Below are 23,323 nucleotides of genomic sequence, written 5' to 3'. Positions count from 1 at the left end.
TGCTGCCCCAACGCAACATGAAATTCCTCAGGCTGAAGTCTCAGCTCAGCCGACTGAAGAACATGCCAGCACCGCTGATGAAGTTCAGGCTGCTGATGAAAATGCTAGTTCCAGGGCTGATGATCCCATTCCAGCCGCTGAAGAAATTGCCAGGGCATCCACTAGTGGTGCACCTGAAGAAACGGAAGAAGTCAGGGCAACTGCATCAGTTGCGCCTGAAGAAAATCAACCAGATTCCTCAGCTCCATCTGCACCTACACCAACACCAATTCTTCCATCTGCCTTTGATGTGAAGAAGACCAAGGCTGCAGAGCGAGCTGCAGTGAAGAAAAGGAAGGCATTAGCCGTGTCTAATTCTTCGGCTGCGAAGAAAATGAAGCCAATGACCAGATCGCTCGAAAATCCAATTGATGTTGTTCCGATTTCCTCCATGCCATCAAAGGACCTTGTTCCTTTTGGAGAAGACTATGAGATCCCAATCGGATCTGATGAAGAACATCATTCTGCTGCTTCGTCAGAGCAGATTGATGAAGAAATTGAAGTGGATGCAATCCCTTCAACGCCAGTCATTTCCTCACCTATGCCTTAGTTCACAGCTGAAGAGGCTGGTGTTGAGGAAATTGAAGATGAAGATGTGGATATAGGGTGCACCACACCTGTGATGAATGATGACTTTTGGGAAAGTCAGCATCCCAATACTCCTCTCTTCACCCCGATCCAACAGATTCCTCAGTCCCCTGCACCAACAGTTCAAATGGGCTCTGAAGAAACTCAACCCACTCTCTCTGTGCACGAAGAAATTCCAGCCACTAGTGCTGATGAACCTGTTGCTGCTGATCCTCAGACTGCACCTGTTGAGGAACAAGAAATTCCTCAGCCTGAAGAACCTGAGCTCGCGATTCCTGAGGTGGTGATGCAACTCACTGACACCCCTCTGCCAAAGCAAAAGAATCCGTTCTCAAGCAAACAGAAGTTCAAGGCTGAAGATTTCTTTGACGAGCATGTATTCTTCACTGATTATAATCCATATGATTCTGCTCGCATAAGGAAGAGGCGTTTCTAGACTGCCAGCCAGGCCAATTTCTATTCCTCAGTCCTCTTCAACAAAGACAAAGTCTTCGATCATGCACATATTCCTCATGTGGACATGGAGTCTCTGCCCGGCTTTGAGCCAATCCTCAGTGTTCTTCACGACGCATGACTTCTGAATTTCTGCATTGATATCTGTGACTGGAATGAAGAAATCATTCTTCAATTCTATGCAACTCTGCACATCACCGGAGACGCTGAAGACGTGAACTCCTGGGTATTAGACTGGATGTCTGAAAATACTCACTACAAGGCACCAGCAACTGAATTGCTTCGTGCTCTACCACTCAGTCATCCACTTGATGATGCTCGTTGTATATACAACGAACCAGAACTTTCAAATCACTATATGCAAGTGTTGATGAAGCCTTTGAAGCCAAGGCAGGCCCCACGAACCAAATTCCTCGTCAAGGAATTACTGTATGTGCCTCGGACTGTCTATCGAATTCTGACGAAGACAATGAGTCCCATCAAAGGCCACGACTCAAATGATGAAGAAGTCGTTGGCATCATGAAGAATATGCTTTTCAACATCATTCATGGCGTTCCCGTCAACTTCCATGATTTCTTCATGAGGACTCTGGCCAATATTGCTATGTCACCATTCAAGCTGAAGCCCTATGCTCCTTGGATTATGAGATTCATCAGGGCAAGATCTTCACTGAATTACGAAGTTGACACTCTAAACCACGGTAGCTACTTGCCTCCCATTGAAGTCCTCAAACGGACAGTTTCATCAGCTGATGATAAAGGCAATGCCGCTGCTGTGATCGATGAAGGCATTCGTCCATTGGATGGTCAATTTCGCAAGGCTGCATCTTACTCTACCAATGACGATTCTGCCACACATGACTCTGCCGCAAATACCTCAGCCAAGAAAAATCCTCAAGCCACAGCACCCAGGGTGATGACTGACCGTGAGTTACTCCTCAGTCTTCATCAGAAGGTTTAAGCGTCAGTTTGGTTCAATTCTTCACAACATGACCTCAACACATAATGCAGTGAAGAAAAACCAATACTACCTCCATGAAACCTTCAACCATACCTGGGCTGTTCTCTCTCATGTCTACAATGCTGTAGATCTGAAGAATATGGGTCTCAAGGAAGAATTTGACTGGTCTGCACCTCCACCGAAGAAATTCAAGAAGGTCAAAGTTCCTTCCTTGGTGGCCAGCTCTTATTCTTCATCGCGTGACACTGATGAGTATGAAGACTTGGACGACACTGCAGCAGGCCCTACTACAACAACCGACCCCAACAACGCTGGTGCTCCTCCATCAACTTGATATTTTTCAGGGGCGTTAGTCCTCAGTTTCAATCCTTTTGGTCATTTGATGACAAAGGGGGAGAAATCTGATTTAGTCTTCAAGCGGGTTTATATTAAGGGCATTTTTTTAAGTTACAACTCTCGTCTTCTGAGACTTTTATTTGGATCGAGTTGTAATCTTAAACCCGATGGTGCGCTGATACTTTTATTGCATTATGCTTTGCATGCTTATTCCTCGTTAATGACATTGCACGCATGCTGAATCACATCAGGCACCATATTTCATCATGCATTTCAAATTCCTCATATTATATATCAAATGCGTGTATGAATTACAAGATATAGGGGAGATCTCCATGATTCAACTCTTCAAATGTGCATTGCCTCAAAAGCAAATTCCTCACTATGCACATCTTCAGGGGGAGTTCTACCATATCTTGTAATCAAATTCCTCAATATCAGTGTATACACTTCATATGTTTATCCCCGTTGAAAACTTAACCTATGTTGTCATCAATCACCAAAAAGGGGGAGATTGTAATTGCATCTAGTGCCCCTTAGTGATTTTGGTGTATTGAAGACTTATAGGTTAAGGGACTAATGCGTTTGTGAGTGTACACAGGTCTATAAGTCTATGAGGAGTTTGATACTTACAGAGAAAGTCGGCCCCTAAAAATGAAGTTCTTCAACTGAAGACTTTGATATTCTGAAGACTTTCTGAAGACTTTGAAAGTGAAGAAATTGGTGTGACCTTGAAGATTTGGTATTCGTTTGTGGAACATGAAGCGTGAAGACTTTTTTTTCGTAGTTTCATTTTCTCCTTCTTGATTCATAGGAAAGACTGTACTGTTAAAGGGGGTCGAGGAAATACTAAGGAAAAATTTCCATGTGATGCTCAACTCAAAATCCTACACCTACCAATCCCTTTGAGTGAAGCCTTTGGAAATCTCATACAGTTCAGTCACTTTCTTCAGTGACAGAGACGAAGTTCTTATGGTCGCTGATGAATTTGTTCTGACTGAGGAGTTAGGAATTCGCCAGTGCGAATTACCTACACAGTGAGGAACATGATAGCCCTGAGGAATTTGAGAGTCAAATTTCCGACCGTTGCTGTGCTGCGCGCCAGCTGTCCCAAAATATCTTATCCACCTAACAGTCATATCATTGAGGGGCATTTATGTCTTATCATGTCGGGCTGCTCCCTAGGCTATAAATAGCCGCCCCCTACAACCACTAGCTGGTTGGCTACTCCGAGAGAACTTGACACTTGTCATTTGAGAGCAACCCATCCTCCGAGGACTATGAGCAAAAATCATCAAGTGAGGAAAACCCAAAACCAACCCCTACAAACCCAAAGTGATTGAGCATCACTGAAGAAATTGATCCTGCGTGGATCCGACGCTTGTTACCTTTGAAGACTGTGCTTCTTCCAGACGGTTAGGTGTCAAGGTCTAGAGCATCCAAGAGGAATTGTGGATCGCCGAGTGACCAAGTCTGTGAAGGTTTGGAAGTTGCCTGAAGACTTACCACGAGTGATTGGACGAGGTCTGCGTGACCTTAGTTCAAGGAGAATACGGTGAGGACTGGGTGTCCTGAGCTGCGTGCTCAGCGACTGGGTGTCCGGGACTCTGTGTCCTCGAGTTTAAATACTCAGCCGCTCCAACCAGACGTACAACTGAGACAGCAGTTGGAACTGGTCTACCAAATCATTGTCTTCACCAACCTACTGGTTCTATTTCCTCAACCCTTTCATTTCCTCATTACTGTGTTGAGTGTTTGTTCATATCTGTGTTTGAAGACTTTGACTGAAGACTTTCTCAATTTCCTCAGTTCAATTTCTTCAGTCTGTTTGTCTTCATCTTGTGTTATCCTGTGATTACGCTTTTTGTACTCTGTGCTAGTCTTCATTTCATCATGATGACCATGCTTGTATTCTGTTATGCTTACTTCTGAGTACTTATTCCGCTGCTAATAGTTCTTCGCTAAGGAATTTCCTCACCGGCAAATTCCTCATTGAAGAATTCATAAAAATCGCCTATTCACCCCCCTCTAGTCGTCATAACGCACTTTCAGCTATGAACGCCACGACACCCCCGGACCCTATGCACCTCTCCCCTCTCTCGCTGGACCTCCTCCCCTCCTCTGGCTCTGTCCCTCGCACCACCCGAATGCGCCCGCCGCCGCCGACGTGCACCACCGCGGCCACCGCCTCCCCCTCACTTCCCTGACTGGCTCAAGAGCTACGCCTCGTCGCCCTCATCCTCTCAGCCGAGCCACGCGGCACCGGACGCCCCCGAATGTCGTCACCGTGGTCGTCTTCTACCTCGGGCAAGAGATGCCGGCGCCATCCATCGTCCACGGTGCCTCCCCGAGCCTGCTGATCCCTCCATTGGAATCCATGTGAGCTCCGCCGCCTTTCCCCCCTTCTCCCCGTGCTCTATTTCCCTCTCTAGCCGCCGTTTCCATCGATCCCGAGAGCTCGGCTCCGCCGGCCATGTCGCCGCCGTGGCTACTGTCACATAGAGCTGCAACCGAGCACATAGTCGTGCTCAGCGCAACACCAGAAGCCCAAAACCCTCTCCAGCTGCTCCTGCCGTGCTTCGCAACACTGAAACCGCCGAGACCCGAACTCCGACCGCCGCATTCGTGGTCGCCGCCGTCGACTTAGACCACCCCAGCTCCTCCCGCTTGGCCTACCAAATGTGCGCGAGCCCCAGCTACGCGTAGGACCAAACCGCGGTCGATTTGGTCGACCTTGGGCAAATTCCGAGCCCCTCTGCCGTCTCAGGCTTCACCGGCGACAAGCCGTGGACCAAGTCCGGCGGGTTTGACCACACTTGACCGGGGGTTTGACTTCCCTCCCTGACTCACTGACGTGTGGGCCACCCTTGTTAATTACTAGTTAGGTTAGTTTAGCGCTAATTAACCTAGATTAGTGCTTAACCTAACACTAACTAACTCTGTTTAGTTAGTTAACTAACCACTGACACGTGGGTCCCACAGGTCGGGTTTGACCTGGCCAACCCAGTTGATCACTGATGTCACCCTGACGTAGTGCTGACGCATTAATTCAATTACTGGAATTATTCTTATACAGGAAATTCCAAAAAATAACCAAAACTTCTAAAAATCATAGAAAATCAACCGCAGCTCCAAATCAAATAAATTATATATGAAAAATGATCAGAAAAATCCAATCTATCCATCTGCACTTGTTTCATGCATGTTAGAACACATTAATCTTGCTGTTTAGGTGAAACAATTTAATGCTCTATTATGACCTCTTAAAATGGGTTTGCATTTGAATCTTTGGTTCAAATGGACTCATCTCAATCTGTTCTAGCTTGCATTAGCCAAAACACATTCTTATTGCCATGTCATAGCATGCATCATATTGTGCATTGCATTGATCGTGTTTCTTCTCTGTTTGTCAGTGTTGTTCCCCCTCGGTAGACGTTGTACCGACGTTGTGATCGTTGACACTGATGAAGACTCAATACTATCTTCAGAAGTGCCAGGCAGGCAAAAACCCCTTGTTCATTCCAATACAATCCCACTCTCTCGCTCCTGCTCTCTTTTACTGCATTATGACAACAACGATTCATCTGTTACTTGTTGCGGTAGCTGAACCCCTTTATCCTCTGCATGACCTGTCATTGCCACAGTAAATAGATGAAACCCACTAGCATGAGTAGGAGTTGTTTGAGCCCTGTTGTGCCTACTCATTCATGCTTGTTTGTCATGCCTTCTACTGCTTAGAGTTGAGTCAGGTCTGATTCATCGGGGATGAATTAGAGGTGTGTGAACATGTCCTACTGTGCGTGAGCTAAGTGTGTGAACATGATTTGGTAAAGGTAGCGGTGAGAGGCCATATAGGAGTACATGGTGGGTTGTCTCATTGAAGCCGTCCTCAAGAACTGAGTTCCGTGTTTGTGATCCATGAAACAGCTACTACCATGCATTGGGCCCTGAAATATGACCCCGCTCGACTTCTTAATCACCCCTGTCCTCTGTCCAGGAGTTGCAAGTAGTTTCTGGAGTTTGTAGTATGCTGGAGGCCGTGCGCAGCGCTGACCGGAGGGGTGGGCTGTGATGCGGTAGGCACGTGGCACGGTGTACCGGGCGCCCGTTTGGTGTCTCGGGAACCCTGCACACATCGTTCGGGGCCGTATGTGGAAACTTCGGCCGGACTCCCTGTGGATGGAACCTGAATAAGCGATAAACCTGGACTAGAGACTTGAGTGTTTAGGTAGGTCGTGGTCTACACCCACGTCGGCTTTCGCTTGAAGTCTGCCGAGCACATGTCGTGTGCAGACTCTAAGTGGTGGAAACATGTATGAAGAAGTACACCCCTGCATGGTTAACATCATCTATTCGAATAGCCGTGTCCGCGGTAAAGGACTTCTGGGTTGCGTATAACAGTTCAAAGACAAGTGGAAGTGGATACTCTAAAATATGCAAGATAAGCGTGAGTGCTATGGATGGCGTTCTCGTAGGGAGACGGGAGCGGATCCATAGTGGTGTATTGATATGGTGAATATGTGGACTCGTGTGCGCCACCTCAAAAGAGTTACTTGCAGTTGTAGTTCAGGATAGCCACCGAGTCAAAGCTGGCTTGCTGCAGTTAAACCCCACCACCCCCTTCGTTGATAATGATGCATATGAGTTAGTTCTGATGTAAGTCTTGTTGGGTACATTTGTACTCACGTTTGCCTATTTTATGTTTTTGCAGAGAGACTTCAGTCTCACTAGTAGTTCCACGTGGACTTCGACGCTTAGCTTGTTACCTTAGCTATGATCTTGTGCCCTCGGCAGGATCTGGTAGTTAGTCAGGCTTCTCAGCCTTTTTCATTTGTAGTTGTCTGTACTCAGACATGTCAGCTTCCGCTTGTGCTTTGACTTGTATGCTCTGAATGTTGGGTCATGAGACCCATGTTTGTAATATCTCGCTCCTCGGAGCCTATTGAATAAAATACTTGAGTTGTAGAGTCATGTTGTGATGCCATGTTGTATTTGCACATATCGAGCATATTGTGTGTATGTTATTGAAATGCTTGGTATGTGTGGGATCTGACTATCTAGTTGTTTATCCTTGGTAGCCTCTCTTACCGGGAAATGTCTCCTGGTGCTTCCACTGAGCCTTGGTAGCTTGCTACTGCTCCGGAACACTTAGGCTGGCCGGCATGTGTCCTTCTTCGTTCCGGTGTCTGTCCCTTCGGGAGATGTCATGTGGTGTCTACCGGAGTCCTGTTAGCCTGCTACAGGCCGGTTTACCGGAGCCCTGCTAGCCCAGTTGCTCCAGCCCAGATTCACCCGCTGATGACCGACATGTTCGTTGCTGGGTCATGTATGCCTATCCCTGTAAGTTAGTGCCACTTTGGGTTCATGACTAGCCATGTCAGCCCGGGCTCCTTGTCATATGGATGCTAGCGACACTATCATATACGTGTGCCAAAAGGCGCAAACGGTCCCGGGCCTGGTAAGGCAACGCCCGTGGGAATACCGTGCGTGAGGACGCAAAGTGATATGAGGTGTTACATGCTAGATTGGTGTGGCATTGAGTCGGGGTCCTGACACACAGCCTTGGTCGTCGCTGCCTTGTTACGAGTAGTACTCGACCTAGACCTCTACACACCGTCCATTGCAAGGACGGACAAACACAAACACTTAATTATGAGGAGGAAGGTAGAGTAATTTTTGGCTAGGTAGTTCCCCTTTTTATAACCTAGTACTAGCACTAGTACTAAAACCTTCATAGTGGGAACACGTTCAGGTTTGGTACGTACTACTACTTGTGTCCTGGTTTATTGGTATCCATTGTAATCTATGCCAAAGCTTGACCACAAATTTAACTAACAAAATATTCATGCATGTCATAAAAAATTATATCATTAAAAATTATGTTGTAGTATGAATCGAACGATATAATTTTATTAACATGCACTAACATTTCATCAGTTAAATCGTTGGTAAAAATAGCACAAATTACAAAGAGGACTAATAAAACCAGGACGGAGGTAGTAGGTGTAAGCAGGTTTGCACTTAATTATAGCATGGTAGTACTTTGGAATGTGATGGGAACTAGCTAAAGATTAATTGATGGTTTTGGTTTCGAGGCCCGAAACGGTCCCCGATGAGTTTAGTGGAACATAAATTTCAAGTACTACTGCTCAAATGCGGTCGCACAAGTCAGTGATGTAACCGGTCGTACATGTTAGACCAAGCCGATGCGTATCCCTTCGGTGAGATGCGGGTCGGACCGACCGTCTGTTGGTGCGACCGACCGTAAGTATTACGTGATGGAGACTTCTGGTTGTGGCTTCGGTTGATTGTCACGACCAAGCATTCAAAAACTAGTGATAAATCAATTACCATCTTTTTCCAAACGACCAAGTATTTTCAAGGAATACAACACATATAGATGGAGTGATTGTCAAGGTTGAAAACCTACATGGTGTTGCAAGGTCACTACAGCAGCAACCGAGTAGGTCACTGCAACGCTGGCGGGCAAGGAGGACAGCTCACCTCGCCTGCGATGCATGCCCAGCGGCACCGCCACAGCTGGTCTCAGGATTCGGCTTCTCCTACCGCCCATTTGAACAGTTGCACCGGCTACTCATGCCATTCCGCAGGCATGCGTGTTCTTTCCTCCGCAATCGACTCCGTGAATATGATCTCTGCCATTAGCGCTCGAAATCAATGCGACGCTTCCAGATACGGACATCCCTCAGCATCTCTCCGCTGAGATCGATTTACGCATCTGCCTTGTGCTTCGCCAGGCACAGGTCCTTCGAACATGTCTCTAATCGATGCGACCATTCGTTGATCTGATTTTCCCCTTGCTTCCCACCACCTGAAACGCATGCCTGGCATGTCCTCCGGCCCCACCGATATGTGATTCCAGAATAATGGATCCCCTCTGAAACACATGTGGGTTTCGCTCAAAGGTGGCAGTGTTGCGGGCGGCAGTGAGAGGGCAGCCCGCGGGATCCTAGGATCTAAGGGATTATCCATGGCAGGATCCTTCATGGCGGGATCTGGTGGGCGAGGCAGGGAGGCAAGCGTAGGCGCCAGGAGAGCCCTACGAGGCTAAGATAAATATAGTACTACTCCACTCCGTCTATATTTAAATACTCTCTCCATTTCTTTTCAGTCTGCATATAAGCTTTGGTCAAAGTCAAACTTTGTAAAGTTTGACTAATTTATAGAAAAAATATTAACATCTCCAATACTAAAATTATATGTTATGAAAATTAATTTCATCATGCATCTAATATTATTAATTTCATGGTGTGGATGTTGATATCTTTTCCTACAAAGCTAGTCAAATTATACAAAGTTTGACTTTGACCAAATCTTATATGCAAACTAAAAAGAAATGGAGGGAGTAGTACAAAGGCCATCAACAGTAACCCAGGAAAAAATTGATCATCCTGCATCCGTCCTTGTTTATTGGCCCCCTTTTTATTTTGTGCCAATTTTTGACCAAAAAAATAACTAACAAAATTCAAGCACTGCAGCCAAAATTTCTGTTTTTGCATTGCACAAACCGAACAAGCAATCTAATCATCCTAAAGGCAAATCTTGGCACATTATTTTTATAGTACAAAGGATTTCTACAAGGGATTTTTGTTGAAAAGTTTCTGTATCAAGGTTCACAAAGTTTCCATGGGCATGAACAAAGTTCAAGGCCAGCTCCCACTTTAACAATGCTCGTCTTTCTCACGTTCGCTTTTCTTTTTGAAAATTTTTAGGTTCCTCTCTATATTTTTTTGTTTTTATAAGCTTTTTGAAAGCACACAACAGAAAAAATGACTCTCTAAAACTTTCGGGTTGTCTCCCTGGCAGTGCTTGCTTTAAAGCCATTAAGCTAGGCATATAGTGCTCAAGTAATGGATCCACCCGGATCCCAAGGTATATCAAAGCCAATTTTAATTAACAATGATTTTTGATTTAGCAGTGAGCACAAAGTAACATATATCATGCACAAATGAAGTCTAACTCTCTTCCTATGCATCCGCATGTCATTAGAACAATTCAGGCACACGAAGTAAAGGCCAATGCATAGTATAAATAGTTTCTTGTAATTTTATCGTATTGGAAACATAGAGAGGCAGAGATGTAGTTCCTCTCTCAAAATAATTGCAAGTAGGAGCAGCAAGCACATGCATATTATATTTATCAAAATCATCATGTGCAAGTAGAATGCAACCCATCAATATAGTCCTTAATAAGCGCAAACTGCTTCGATATAGTGTTGTTGGGAGAATTCCAAAAGATAATAGGACTATCATGCGTGGGTGCAATAGCAACAATTTCATTGTTAACATAAGGAACTATAGCAAGTTCACCTCCATAAGCATAATTCATAAAGGCATCATGGCCACAAGCATAGCAAGCATCAAGTTCATCAAAAAGGGATATTTCAAACAAATCCAAGGGATCATAGCAATCATCATAGAAATCATCCTTCGGTAAGCACGAAGGGAAATTAAACAATGTATGAGTTGAAGAGTTACTCTCATTAGAATGGCACGGGTAGCTAATCTGCTCTTCCTCCTTTTGTTCTTCGCTCTCCTCGTCATCTTTTTCATCTAATGAGCTCACAGTGTCATCTATTTCTTATTCCATAGATTCCTGCAAAATATTAGTCTCTTCTTGGACAACGGAGACTTTCTCAATAAAATGCATCAATATCAGAATTTTATTCATAATTCTCATAGAAATATTTAAGTTAAGCATAATTTTTAGGTCTATAAACATCATCATCATAATTTTCACACTTTTCAAACAAAGATTCAATTTCATAAGCACCCTTAAAAGCAACAAATTCTTCTATTCGTTCCACATCACAGTAATCATATATACCATTAGCATAAGAAGCCAAGGTTTTATTATCATTAAATCTACATGAAAAGGGAAGGTGTGGAGCCTTCATCCTAGCACTACTGGCTGTTGGATATCATCTACAATGCACCAGATTTTGCCACATGTACAATCTAGAAGACTCATGGTTGAACTTAAGCATAATGCACAAACCTCAAAACACAAGCACTTCTCCTTTGTTCTAGAATCTTCTGTATCATAATTGCCCAAAAAAATTCTACATGAATTGCCATGATTTGTTTTTACATTATGCTTTACAACGCAGAATTCCATGAATCTTAAAATAGATTAGCTTTTTTATAAAAATTAATTGATTTTGAATGAGATGAACTATAATAATTAAATGAACATCCACATCATGCATATATGACTCAAAACTTACATGCTATAATGTGTTATTTATTTATAATTTAGTTGCCAAATCTCATGCGTGCAATGCACGTGTACCTTACTAGTCTAAATGGTGTTTGTGTGTGTGTTGTGTGTGTTAAACACATTGTATGTAGTATCATACATGCTTTAGATTCTGAACATCTAGCTAGAGCATACATGTACTATGATTTGAATTCAACATAAAATGGATACATATATTTGAATCTGAGATCATATGTAAATGTTGTTCGTATTTATATAGGAATTTACTAGTCCTATATTCATGTCATGTGTTGTGAAGATAATATCGAGTACAATCCCATTCAAACCAGGAAAATGTACTCAAATTTAGTCCATATGCTAGACAACACGAATTGTTTTTTTATTGTTGAGGGAAGTGCAAATTGATTTGGTAATGTACACGTTGTGTTTGTTGTCCTGATTTTTTTAGTTTTCTTGTTGTTGTATTTCAATGCATTTATGGTAATATAGTAAAACAGGACATGGCTCTCTCTAGTGATGAAGTGCGAATTGTCTTTTTTGTACATGTTAAGCTTGTTCTCCTGAAATTTCAAGTCGCGCCTTGTTATGCCGAAATTTCAAGCTAGCATATCTGTCTATCATGTTGCGAAACTCCCGCCTCTTCAACCCGCGCCTTGTTACCCCAAAATATTTAAGATATATCTTTGTCTTGTTGTGCTCCGAAAACTCCCTCAATCTCAACCTGCGCCTTGCTATCCCAAAATTACAACGCGCGCAAAAACTCCCACCTCCTATGAAATCTCGACACGCGAAATGCCCGTGATACCCCTGAATCGAAAGAACCGCCTAGCTCAAATCGGTGGTGGTACTTTCGTGACTTACCCCATATTTCAGACAAGCGCGTCCCTAAGCCATGGTTCCCTCCTCACATCCCATCTGTCGACCCATTCATACACCGAGGCTGCAAAAACCCGCGAAGCCCCACACCCTCCTCCATCCGCCACCCAGCCGGAGCCTCTTCCCCAACGACGTCGTCCATAGCAACACCTCGACGTCCCTCATCCACCGCACTAGATGAGGATCCGTCGTCGATCTCATCGTCCCAACGGTTCAGCCACCCCGTCCTCCACCTTCAAGGAGCTGCCTGACGTTCCCCTTGTCTTTCGCACCACCTCCATTCCCACATTGCCGTCTTCACCTGCACCACCGGAAGTGCAGCATCATCACCGATTCCGCAAATGAAGCTAAGGCCTAATCGGCGCCACCAAAGAGGTTCTACACTAATCGCCGCATTTTCTTCTTGGATCTCACGCTGCTGCTGGCGCTCGGTCCCGAGCCGACATGGTGTGGCTTCATCCACGGCGGCGTCGCCGACCACTTCCTCCACGGCGTCGCTCCTTCAGCGGCGACATCCACATTAGTAGGAGCTGCTGCTGCTTTGGCTCTTGCTCGCGCTGTTGCTCTGCTCTTGCTCTCGGTCCCCTGCCTGGTCTGCTCTTCCTCTTGCTCTTGCTCGTGCTGCTAATCTCGCTCTTTCTTGAGCTGCTGCTCTTGCTCTTGCTCCTGATTGCGCTGCTGCTCTTGCGTGCACTGCTGCTACACGAGCAGCAGATCCTACTCTCGCTCGAGCCCCTACAGCTGCTACCCAAGATGCTGCTACACGACCAGCTGCCCCGGCTCTCACACGCGCTGCTGCTCTGGGCGCTGATGCTGCTACTAGTGCATTCAATTTTGACAGTAAAATTCAGTTTCAACAGCAAAATTCAGTTTTGACAGTTAAATTCAGCTTCAACAGTTAAATTCAGTTTCGACAGTTAAGTTCAGAGATGATCCGCTGATATATTTTACATCTAGCACTTTGTGGTTACGTGTTTTACATAATCTATTGGAGATGCTACTAGAATTCCACTCAGGCTAATGTTGTCTCTTTTGTCCTGCTTTAGCCCCGCCATCATACAACTCAGCGGAGCTGCTCCAACGATGAAACCCTCCATCACAGTGGAGCGGTACCCGGGGCTCCATCTCCAGACGTCTAAGATCTTCTTCCCCTCCTCCAACAGCCAACTCAGTCGGACCATCCTCACCGACCAACCCAATCACGCTGAGATCGACATGGCTTCACCAAAGAGGTTGTACACTTGTTGCATCACTTTTTTACTCTACATGTTATTATTGTCCACTGAGCACATGTAGTAACGTGAAATACGAATAGTTTCTCCTACTATATGACAAGCAGTGAGGTACCAGGCAACTCAGCTATCTGTGATGGACTCTCTTGAACGACATCATTATTTATCTCTGCGTGTTTGAGTTCTGCATTTGTAGATGGGAGTGGGAGTTGAGCTAGTAGGGCAGTGGTCTAGGTCCAAGGTAGTAGAAGTAGCACAAAAACATTTTTTGAGTGTAGGCTTTTCCCTGCTCAAGCCTACCTACTAGAATCGCCAGTGCTTGAAAGGAAAAGTGAAGGAAAAACAGAGGAATAGGGAAGTTTCCTGTGGTACTAGTATTCATGCATTTGGTTCAAAGGAATGGAGCAAAGGAAACTGTAGGATTTGTTCCTTTAGTGTCTCCTTGAAAGAAAAACCATAGGAATTTTAATATCCACTTGTCCTCCTTTTCAAATTCCTATTCATGAAGCACGACACTAAGAGATTGTGCCATAATAGCATTATAACCGTACATTTTCTTGTGGTTTGACGTAATCTCACCATGCTTATTTACATCCTGTGATCTTCCAATTCTTGTCAACCAAACACCCAGATTGGCGGAAATCCTATGTTTTTAAATTCTTTGTTTTGCACATGCATTCCTATCCTATTCCTGTGTATTTCCTATCCCTGCATTTTTAGAATCCTCAAATTCAAACAAGCCCTTACACAATTACTTCTATTACAGATATGTGTCAAAGAAAACCTTGTGTGGTTTGTCCCGCTCCTGCTGCACTGTGGTCCACCCTAGCTCAGCTGCTCCAACGAAGGAAGGGTTCAGCATAGCAGGGATCCTCCCTCCAGACTGTCTTTCACCGCCTCAGATCTTCTTCCCCACTGCCGGCAGCCACGACAATTGGATTACCATCATCAACCAAGCAGATGACCTCGAGGACTACACGGGTCGCAAGAGAGGTCGCACTCTATCGTGTATGCTTATGTTATGCATCGCTTAATATTACATGCTACTTTATCGTCCTGTTCACCGATTAGACTCTGAGTCAGCTCCAAACTAATGCTCAAACTTGAGTTTTTAAATGGTTGTGGGGTACATATCGAGGCCGCAATCAATAGTATATATCTACTATTTGGTTAATGTCTGGTGTCTACTATGAGTTTCATGTTGGGTGTGAAACAAACAGTAAAGAAGCCATTATTTGTATTTTTTAACTAAAGCCATTATCTGCCTGCTATCATTGGTTTTGGGTCTATCCATAGGTTGCTACCATCACTCTGGATTTCTGCATGCACTCCTTACATAATCTCACTATGTTTTATTCCTATGCATGTCAGTAATTTTACACAATCGGACTGAACATGTAGAGAAAAAGAGACGAGCCTTGCGTGGCAATAAAATTTCATGCAGACGTTGCTCCATGGTGGGTGTAAAGGCAGCCCCCCTCATCCCATTTCAGATTGTTTCAAGAGGAAGATAACTGTTCTGAGGGGGATTCAGAAGGAGAAGACCACTCCTATTTACCCTCTGAGGTCTTCGATCTAACTTGGCATGCTGATGGTGGTAATATCATGCATATGGTGCCTTGCATTGCTTACTTTATACATCAAATATGTCATCTGCTTAGTTTAGACATGCTTTATGTGAATGCCATCCGTTTAGTTTCTTTATCATATATGTGAATCATGCAATGCCATCTTGTTTCGCCAGGCATCATATATGTGAATTTTGCAATGCCACCCTGGTTAGCCAGTCATCTTATATGTGAATTATATCATGCCATCATTTTTTATTACATATTAATTTTGTCAATGATTTTAGTACATTCAATTACTCTTCCTGTGCATTAGCCATTCAACATAGTCATGGAAAAATCTGGAGTGGAAACAAGGTCTTCAGAGCAGACAATGATATCTGACGAAACACATGTCTTGCTGGTTATGAATAGCTCTTCAAAGGAGGATTCAGAGATAGATGACCTGTCCTATCCCACCCCCCGAGGTGCATGCTCTAACTTGGCAGGGTTATATTGCTCATATCGTGTCTTGCATTGGCATGTCACTTGCTTAGTTTAGACATGCTTTGTGTGAATGCCACCTCTTTAGTGTCTAGTTACCATGTATGTGAATTTTGCAATGCCATCTTGTTGCAAGACATTATATACGTGAATTATGCAATGCTATCTTGTTGCAAGGCATTATGTATGTGAATTATGCAATGCCATGTTGTTTAGCCAAGCATCATATATGTGAATTATATCATGCCATCCTTTTTTGTATTACTCATTGCATTTGTCGACAACATTTGTATATTTAACTACTCTTCCTGTGCATCAGCCATTTGAAGCGGTGATGGAAGTATCTGGAGTGAAAACAAGGTTTTTCAGAGTAGACAATGCTACCTACTGAAGCAGATATCTTACTGGTTACAGATAGCTCCTCAGAGGAGGATTCAGAGGCAGATGACCAGTCCTATTATCCCCCTGAGGTGTATGCTCAAACTTGGCAGGGTTATATTACTCATATCATGCATATGTTGTCTTGCAATGCTTAGTTTTTACATCATATACACAATATTGAATGACATCTCCTTAGTTGACACATCATATATGCGATTGCACTCTGCTCACTTGCTTAGTATATAAATCATATATTTGAATTATATCATGCCACGATATTTACATACACAGCATGTATCTGAATTATGGCACGCCAACCCATTTTCTAAAGACATAATATAGTTATATCATCTCATCCTGTTTATATAGTCATCATATTTTGAATTATGTCATTCTATCTATGAATTATATCATGCCATCCTGTTTCCATCGATGGCATATTTGTGAATTATGGCATGCCAACCACTTTAATAGACACATCGTATAGTTATATCATGTCATCATGTCTACATAGTCATCATATTATGAAGTATGTCATTCTATCATGTTTAGTTAGCCATCATACATGTGAAATTGTGTCATGCTATCCTATTTAATTAGCCATCATATATGTGAAACTATGTCATGCTATTCTGTTTGGTTAGACAACATAAATGTGAATTATTTCATGCCCTGATTTCTTACCTACTATCCATCGCATGTGTCTATCTTACAATGTCTGTACATTCAATTACTTTTCTTGTTTATCATCCATTTGAAGGGGGTGATGGCAGTATCTGTGGGAGTAAAAACACGGTCTTTAGAAAAGATCGTGCTACCTGTCGATGCAGATAGAACCATGGTTGTACTTGCCCATGAACCAGCCCCACCACACATAACCCAGGCTCATGCAGATTGTGCCCCTAACCAGTTGGACAGAGAACCAGCTACACCCCTTCTAACCCCAACCCCAGCAATTAGTAACCCAGTTCCAATTGACACAACACCATCTCCACCACAAAGCACCCAAACGCGAGCAGTTAGTAAGGCAACTGCAGTGCCCAAAGCACGAGGACCACCACTCTGAACCCCAAGTCAACGCTCAAAGCAGAAGAAGAATTGTTCTCAGGTCAAGTTCCGTAGCTATGGTTCATACTTATTTGCTCTTGCATCACTGTATTTACTAATACCAACTAATTTCAAATTTGAAGGATGCAACTAAAAATCCAATGGCGCAACAGGTATGTTTTAAACCTGTTTCTTTAACGTGTTTGCTGTTGTAACTTGCTCTATGTTGATTTCAGTTTCAATTGAATAAACAGTTATGTTCTCATGCCATGCACATTACAAGTGTTGTGTAGTTTCCCACACTTATATTATGTCTATGTTGCTTTGTCTTAAATACATATGATTTGAACTATCTCTATCTTGATTTGGTAACATGAACTAGAATGATATAGACCATACAGTGACCAAACTACATAGATATATGTTTGTTTCATGCTGTTATTGTGTCCACCTTACTACTGAACTGGTTTACCAAAATGAGTTTCATATACAACATGGTAAACCTGTGATCAAGGTTGGAATAAGCACTAGGCGTAATGGAGGCGTTTGGCTTCGCCTAGCGCCTAGGCGGTGCTTAAGTGCGCCAGGCGCAGCATAGGCGTATGTATATCTTAGATATCAGGGTGCATTTGGGTTCTATAATTTGTACTTATATTGATTTAAGGCATATAAATGAGTAAACTACCAACTAATGCAATTGGAATATGACCCTGTTGGCATGTTTGGGAAATAAGGTATGATTCCTCATTCGAGCGGACAATTTCTTGCTTGTCCTGCCTAAAGTTTAGCTTATGCCCTAGGCGAGGCATTTGGTCATTGCCTTGCGCCTAAGCGTGCCTAAGCGCCTCCTAGGCACTGCCTTTTCCAACAGAGCATGTGATGTGTCTGTTTGTTTCTCTTTTAGAATGCGGATAAAATATTGGAGAAGAGTACCCCGTTATGCAATGGTAAAGGAAGTAACGCAGATAAGGTTCAAGATAGTAAGACATCCCTATTAGTCTCCAAGAAAGCTAATAAAAACTATATTGAAGACACTGAGACAACCCCAAAGCCCTGTCTTGATGTAGTGTTCGAGTTACTGGCCACTACTGCTAGCACCAGCTCTTCAAACTCGCTGCCTGAATCAGTTCGGCTTCTTTAGTCTCAACTTCAAGTTGAAAGACATCGATCAGATGTTCTGCGACAGGAAGCCGAAGGACCGAGGAAGTCCCTGCAGAATCCAGATGCATACTTTCTGGTGCAACAACAAGTGCTGGAGGATTTAAGCGCCAAACAAGACAAAGTTAATAAGCTTGCTAAGCGTCTTGCCAGCATTATGGGTACCCAGGATATTGTTTCTTGAGCTCTTCTGAAGTGGTTTCAGTTCTAGACTTGTTTTGCTGCGGCGTTTATTTGCACTGGTCGCCAACTTTGACAACCAGTGTATGTGATATGCTGCTTTGTTCCCTATATTTGCACTGGTGGCGAACTTTGATGCCCAGTGGATGTAATATATGTAATAGCCGTGATAGCCTAGCGTAAGTTGCTTGCTTATTCATTTCCTTGTTGTCTTGTTTATTTGTTTGCTTGTAGTCAGTGCAGTTCTTTTCCCGTGGTTTGCTAGTGGCTGCAATAACCTATTTTTTAAAACTAGGCCACAATAACCATGTGCTACATATTTACTGTAGTGACCATTGAGAACCCACATGTATAGGGGATCGCAACAGTTTTCGAGGGTAGAGTATTCAACCCAAATTTATAGATTCGACACAAGGGGAGCCAAAGAATATTTGAAGGTATTAGCAGTTGAGTTGTCAATTCAACCACACCCGGAGATTAGTTATCTACAGCAAAGTGATTAGTAACACAGTAGTATGATAGTTTTGATGATAGCAGCAGTAGTAACGATAACAGTAATAGTGATATCAGTGATATTGTAGCAGTAACTATAGCAGTAGCAATAGTAGTAACTTAGCAAGAACAATATAAGATAAATTCGTAGGCATTGGATCGGTGACTCGTTGGATGATATTCATCATGAGACGGTTATAAACTAGGGCGATACGGCACTAGCCCCCGTTCATAAATATAAGGTAGGCATGTATTCCGTAAATAGTCATACGTGCTTATGGAAAGAACTTGCATGCCATCTTTTGTCCTACCCTCCCGTGGCAGTGGGGTCCTATTGGAAACTAAGGGATATTAAGGCCTCCTTTTAATAGAGAACCGAAACAAAGCATTAGCACACGGTGAGTACATGAACTCCTAAAACTACGGTCATCACCGGGAGTGGCCCCGACTATTGTCACTCCGGGGTTGCCGGATCATAACACATAGTAGGTGACTATAACTTGCAAGAAAGGATCTAGAACATGGATATAATGGTGATATTATAAAGGGTTCAGATCTGAAATTATGGCAACCAGACCCAAAGTGACAAGTGATAACCCACAAGTATAGGGGATCGCAACAGTTTTCGAGGGTAGAGTATTCAACACAAATTTATAGATTCGACACAAGGGGAGCCAAAGAATATTTGAAGGTATTAGTAGCTAAGTTGTTAATTCAACCGCACCTGGAGATTAATTATCTGCAGCAAAGTGATTAATAGCACAATAGTATGATAGTTTTGATGATAGCAGTAGTAGCAACGGTAATAGTAACAGTGATATCAGTGATATTGTAGTAGTAACGATAGCAGTAGCAACAGTAGTAACTTGGCAAAAACAATATAAGATAAATTCGTAAGAATTGGATCAGTGACTTGTTGGATGATATTCATCATGTGACAGTTATAACATAGGGCGATACGACACTAGCTCCAGTTCATCGATATAATGTAGGCATGTATTCCGTAAATAGTCATACATGCTTTATTAAAAGAATTTGCATGACATCTTTTGTCCTACCCTCCCGTGGCAGCGGGGTCCATATTGGAAACTAAGGGATATTGTGACGCCCCTGATTCAATCATACACTAATCATGCACGCAAACGTGTACGGTCAAGATCAGGGACTCACGGGAAGATATCACAACACAACTCTAAAAGTAAAATAAGTCATACGAGCATCATATTACAAGCCAGGGGCATCGAGGGGCTCGAATACAAGTGCTCGACATAAACGAGTCAGGGGAAGCAACAAAATCTGAGTACAGACATAAGTTAAACAAGTTGCCATAAGATGGCTAGCACAACTGGGATACAGATCGAAAGAGGAACAGGCCTCCTGCTTGGGATCCTCCTAAACTACTCCTGGTCATCGGCGGCCTGAACGTAGTAGTAGGCACCCTCGGTGTAGTAGGGGTCATCATAGACAATGGCGTCTGGCTCCTGTACTCCATCATCTGGTTGCGACGTCTGAGAAGAAGAGGGAAAGGGGGAAAGAGGGAGCAAAGCAACCGTGAGTACTCATCCAAAGTACTCGCAAGCAAGGATCTACACTACATATGCATGGGTATCTGTGTAAAGGGGCAATATCGGTGGACTGAACTACAAAATGCCAGAATAAGAGGGGGATAGCTAGGCCTGTCGAAGAGTACACTTCTGGCAGCCTCCATCTTGCAGCATATAGAAGAGAAGAGAAGGTAAGTTCACCAAGTATCATCGCATAGCATAATCCTACCCGGCGATCCTCTCCTCGTCGCTGTGAGAAAGCGATCTCCGGGTTGTCTCTGGAACTTGTCTGGGTGTATTATTAAGTATCTGGTTCTAGTTGTCATAAGGTCGAGGTACAACTCCAGGTCGTCCTTTTACCGAGGGACATGGCTATTTGAATAGATAAACTTCCCTAGAGGGGTACACCACATAACCCAACACGCTCGATCCCTCTGGCCGGACACACTTTCCTAGGACATGATAGGCCTCGGAAGATTAACACGTCGCAGCCCTACCTAGGCACAATAGAGAGGTCAGCACGCCGGTCTAAATCCTATGCACGCAGGGGTCTGGGCCCATTGCTCATTGCACACATGCACGTTGCGAGGGCGGCCGGTGAGCAGACCTAGCAATCTCCATTACAAAGGAAGTTGCGTTATGCGGTCCAACCCGGCGCGCGCCGCTTAGTCGCTGACGTCAAGAAGGCTTCGGCTGATACCACGACGTTGAGTGCCCATAACTTTTCCCGCATAGTTGGTTAGTGCGTATAGGCCAGTGGCCAGACTCAGATCAAATACCAAGATGTTGTTAAGCGTGTTATTATGAAGTAACCGCGGACACCGACTAGGACCAGGCCCACCTGTCTCCTAGGTGGTCACAACCTGTCCTGTTGCTCTGCCTCAAAGTAGCACACGGGGGCCGTCGGGAACCCAGGCCCACCACTACCTGGATGGAGCCACATGTCCTTCAGCCCCCATATCTGAATCACTTGCAGGTACTCTACGAGCCGACCCGACTTTAGTCATCATCTGTATAGGATGTAAGTATGTACAATATATACCCGTGATCACCTCCTGAGTGATCACGACCCGATAGTATAGCATGGCAGACAGACAAGAATGTAGGGCCACTGATGATAAACAAGCATCCTATACTAAGCATTTAGGATTGCAGATAAGGTATCAACAGTTGTAGCAAGAATGACAGGCTATGCATCAGAATAGGATTAACCGAAAGCAGTAACATGCTACACTACTCTAATGCAAGCAGTAGAGAGAAGGAATAGGCGATATCGGGTGATCAAGGGGGGCTTGTCTGGTTGCTCTGGCAAGAAGGAGGGTCATCGTGGATGTAGTAGATCATGGGGGTATCGGCAGCAGTGTCAGGGTCTACCGGAAAGAAGTAACGGAAGGGGAACACAATAAATAACAGAGCAATCAAAGCATCAAAAAACATAACATGGCAATACGCGGTTCTATGGGTGACCTAACGCGGTACTAGGTGTTACTGGCGAAGAGGTAAAAACATCCGGGAGGTATTCCCGGTGTTTGACGTTTTGGGACAAACGAACCGGAGGGGGGTTGTTGCATGTTTGCTATGCTAGAGACGCGTGGCGGACAAACAAACTGCGTATTCAGATTCGTCTTGCTTTTCTGAACGTTTTTCATATAAAAAACATTTTCATCCGAGTTACAAATTATTTTATATTAATTTTCGAAGTTTTAATAATATTTCAGAATTATTTATTAATTTGATTTTGACAGAAAATACTTCTGTACACAGCAGCAGCTAGTTATTAGCTTGACAGGTGGGGGCCAAGGGGTCCAGTCAATAGTTGACCACTAAGGGTTGACTGGTCTACAGGGTCAATTGGCCCATCTATCATAGAATACATCGAAATAAATAAATAAAAACTAACTTACTTAATGGGGTCCACATGACATATACGCATTAGACTGAATAATCAACTAAGCTAGCTAACTAAGGAGTACTACTTACTAACTAATTAGAGACAGCCGGCTGTACCACTAGATGTGAGGTCGGCCACACACAAACACACGCACACGGCCATGGCCATAGCCATGGCCAGCGGCAGCAGTAGCCGGCTGCAGTAGTAGCAGCGCTACCAGCGGCAGCAGCACGCAACAACAGCAGCGGTAGCTAACACGAGCAGCAGCAAAGTAGCGGCGGCGGCGGCTAGCAGTCCAAGAGCAGCAGAGCAGCGCGGCAAGTAACTTGCAAGGCAGCGCAAGGAGCAGCACAGGAGTACAGGAGCTCGGGCGACGGCTAGGTCAAGGGTGGCCGAGAGGGCACGGGTGGGCGTGGGGCGCGCGGGCGCAGGCGGCAGCGGCGAGCGGGCGTGGGGCGCGCGGTAGCGGGTCAGTGTGGCAGCTGGGGAGCGGGCATCACTGCAGGGCTCGGCCATACGTGAGCGAGCATGAGTGTAAGCAGAGTTACAGACGCAGCCATGGGAGGTCGCGGACGATGGCTACCGCGACGAATCGACAACGGGGAGACGGGGTTTCGGAAGAGTGGCTCACAAAGAGGCCGTAGACGAGCTCGGCGAATCCGGGGACGATCGGAGCAGTGCAGGTCGACGGCAAAGATGGCGGCGGCCGAACGGAGATGATGGCGATGGAGACGGCGTCGCGGCGTCCCTGCGTCCCTGCTTGAATCGACGCCCGGGACGGATGAAGGTGACCGTGGCAGAACACCCTGGACGTGTTCGTGCGACGCGGAATCGACGGCGGCGCGTCGGCGATG

Source organism: Triticum dicoccoides, chromosome 6B (assembly GCF_002162155.2).
Source record: "Triticum dicoccoides isolate Atlit2015 ecotype Zavitan chromosome 6B, WEW_v2.0, whole genome shotgun sequence".
Taxonomy (NCBI): Eukaryota; Viridiplantae; Streptophyta; class Magnoliopsida; order Poales; family Poaceae; genus Triticum; species Triticum dicoccoides.
This window is presented reverse-complemented; position numbering follows the sequence as displayed.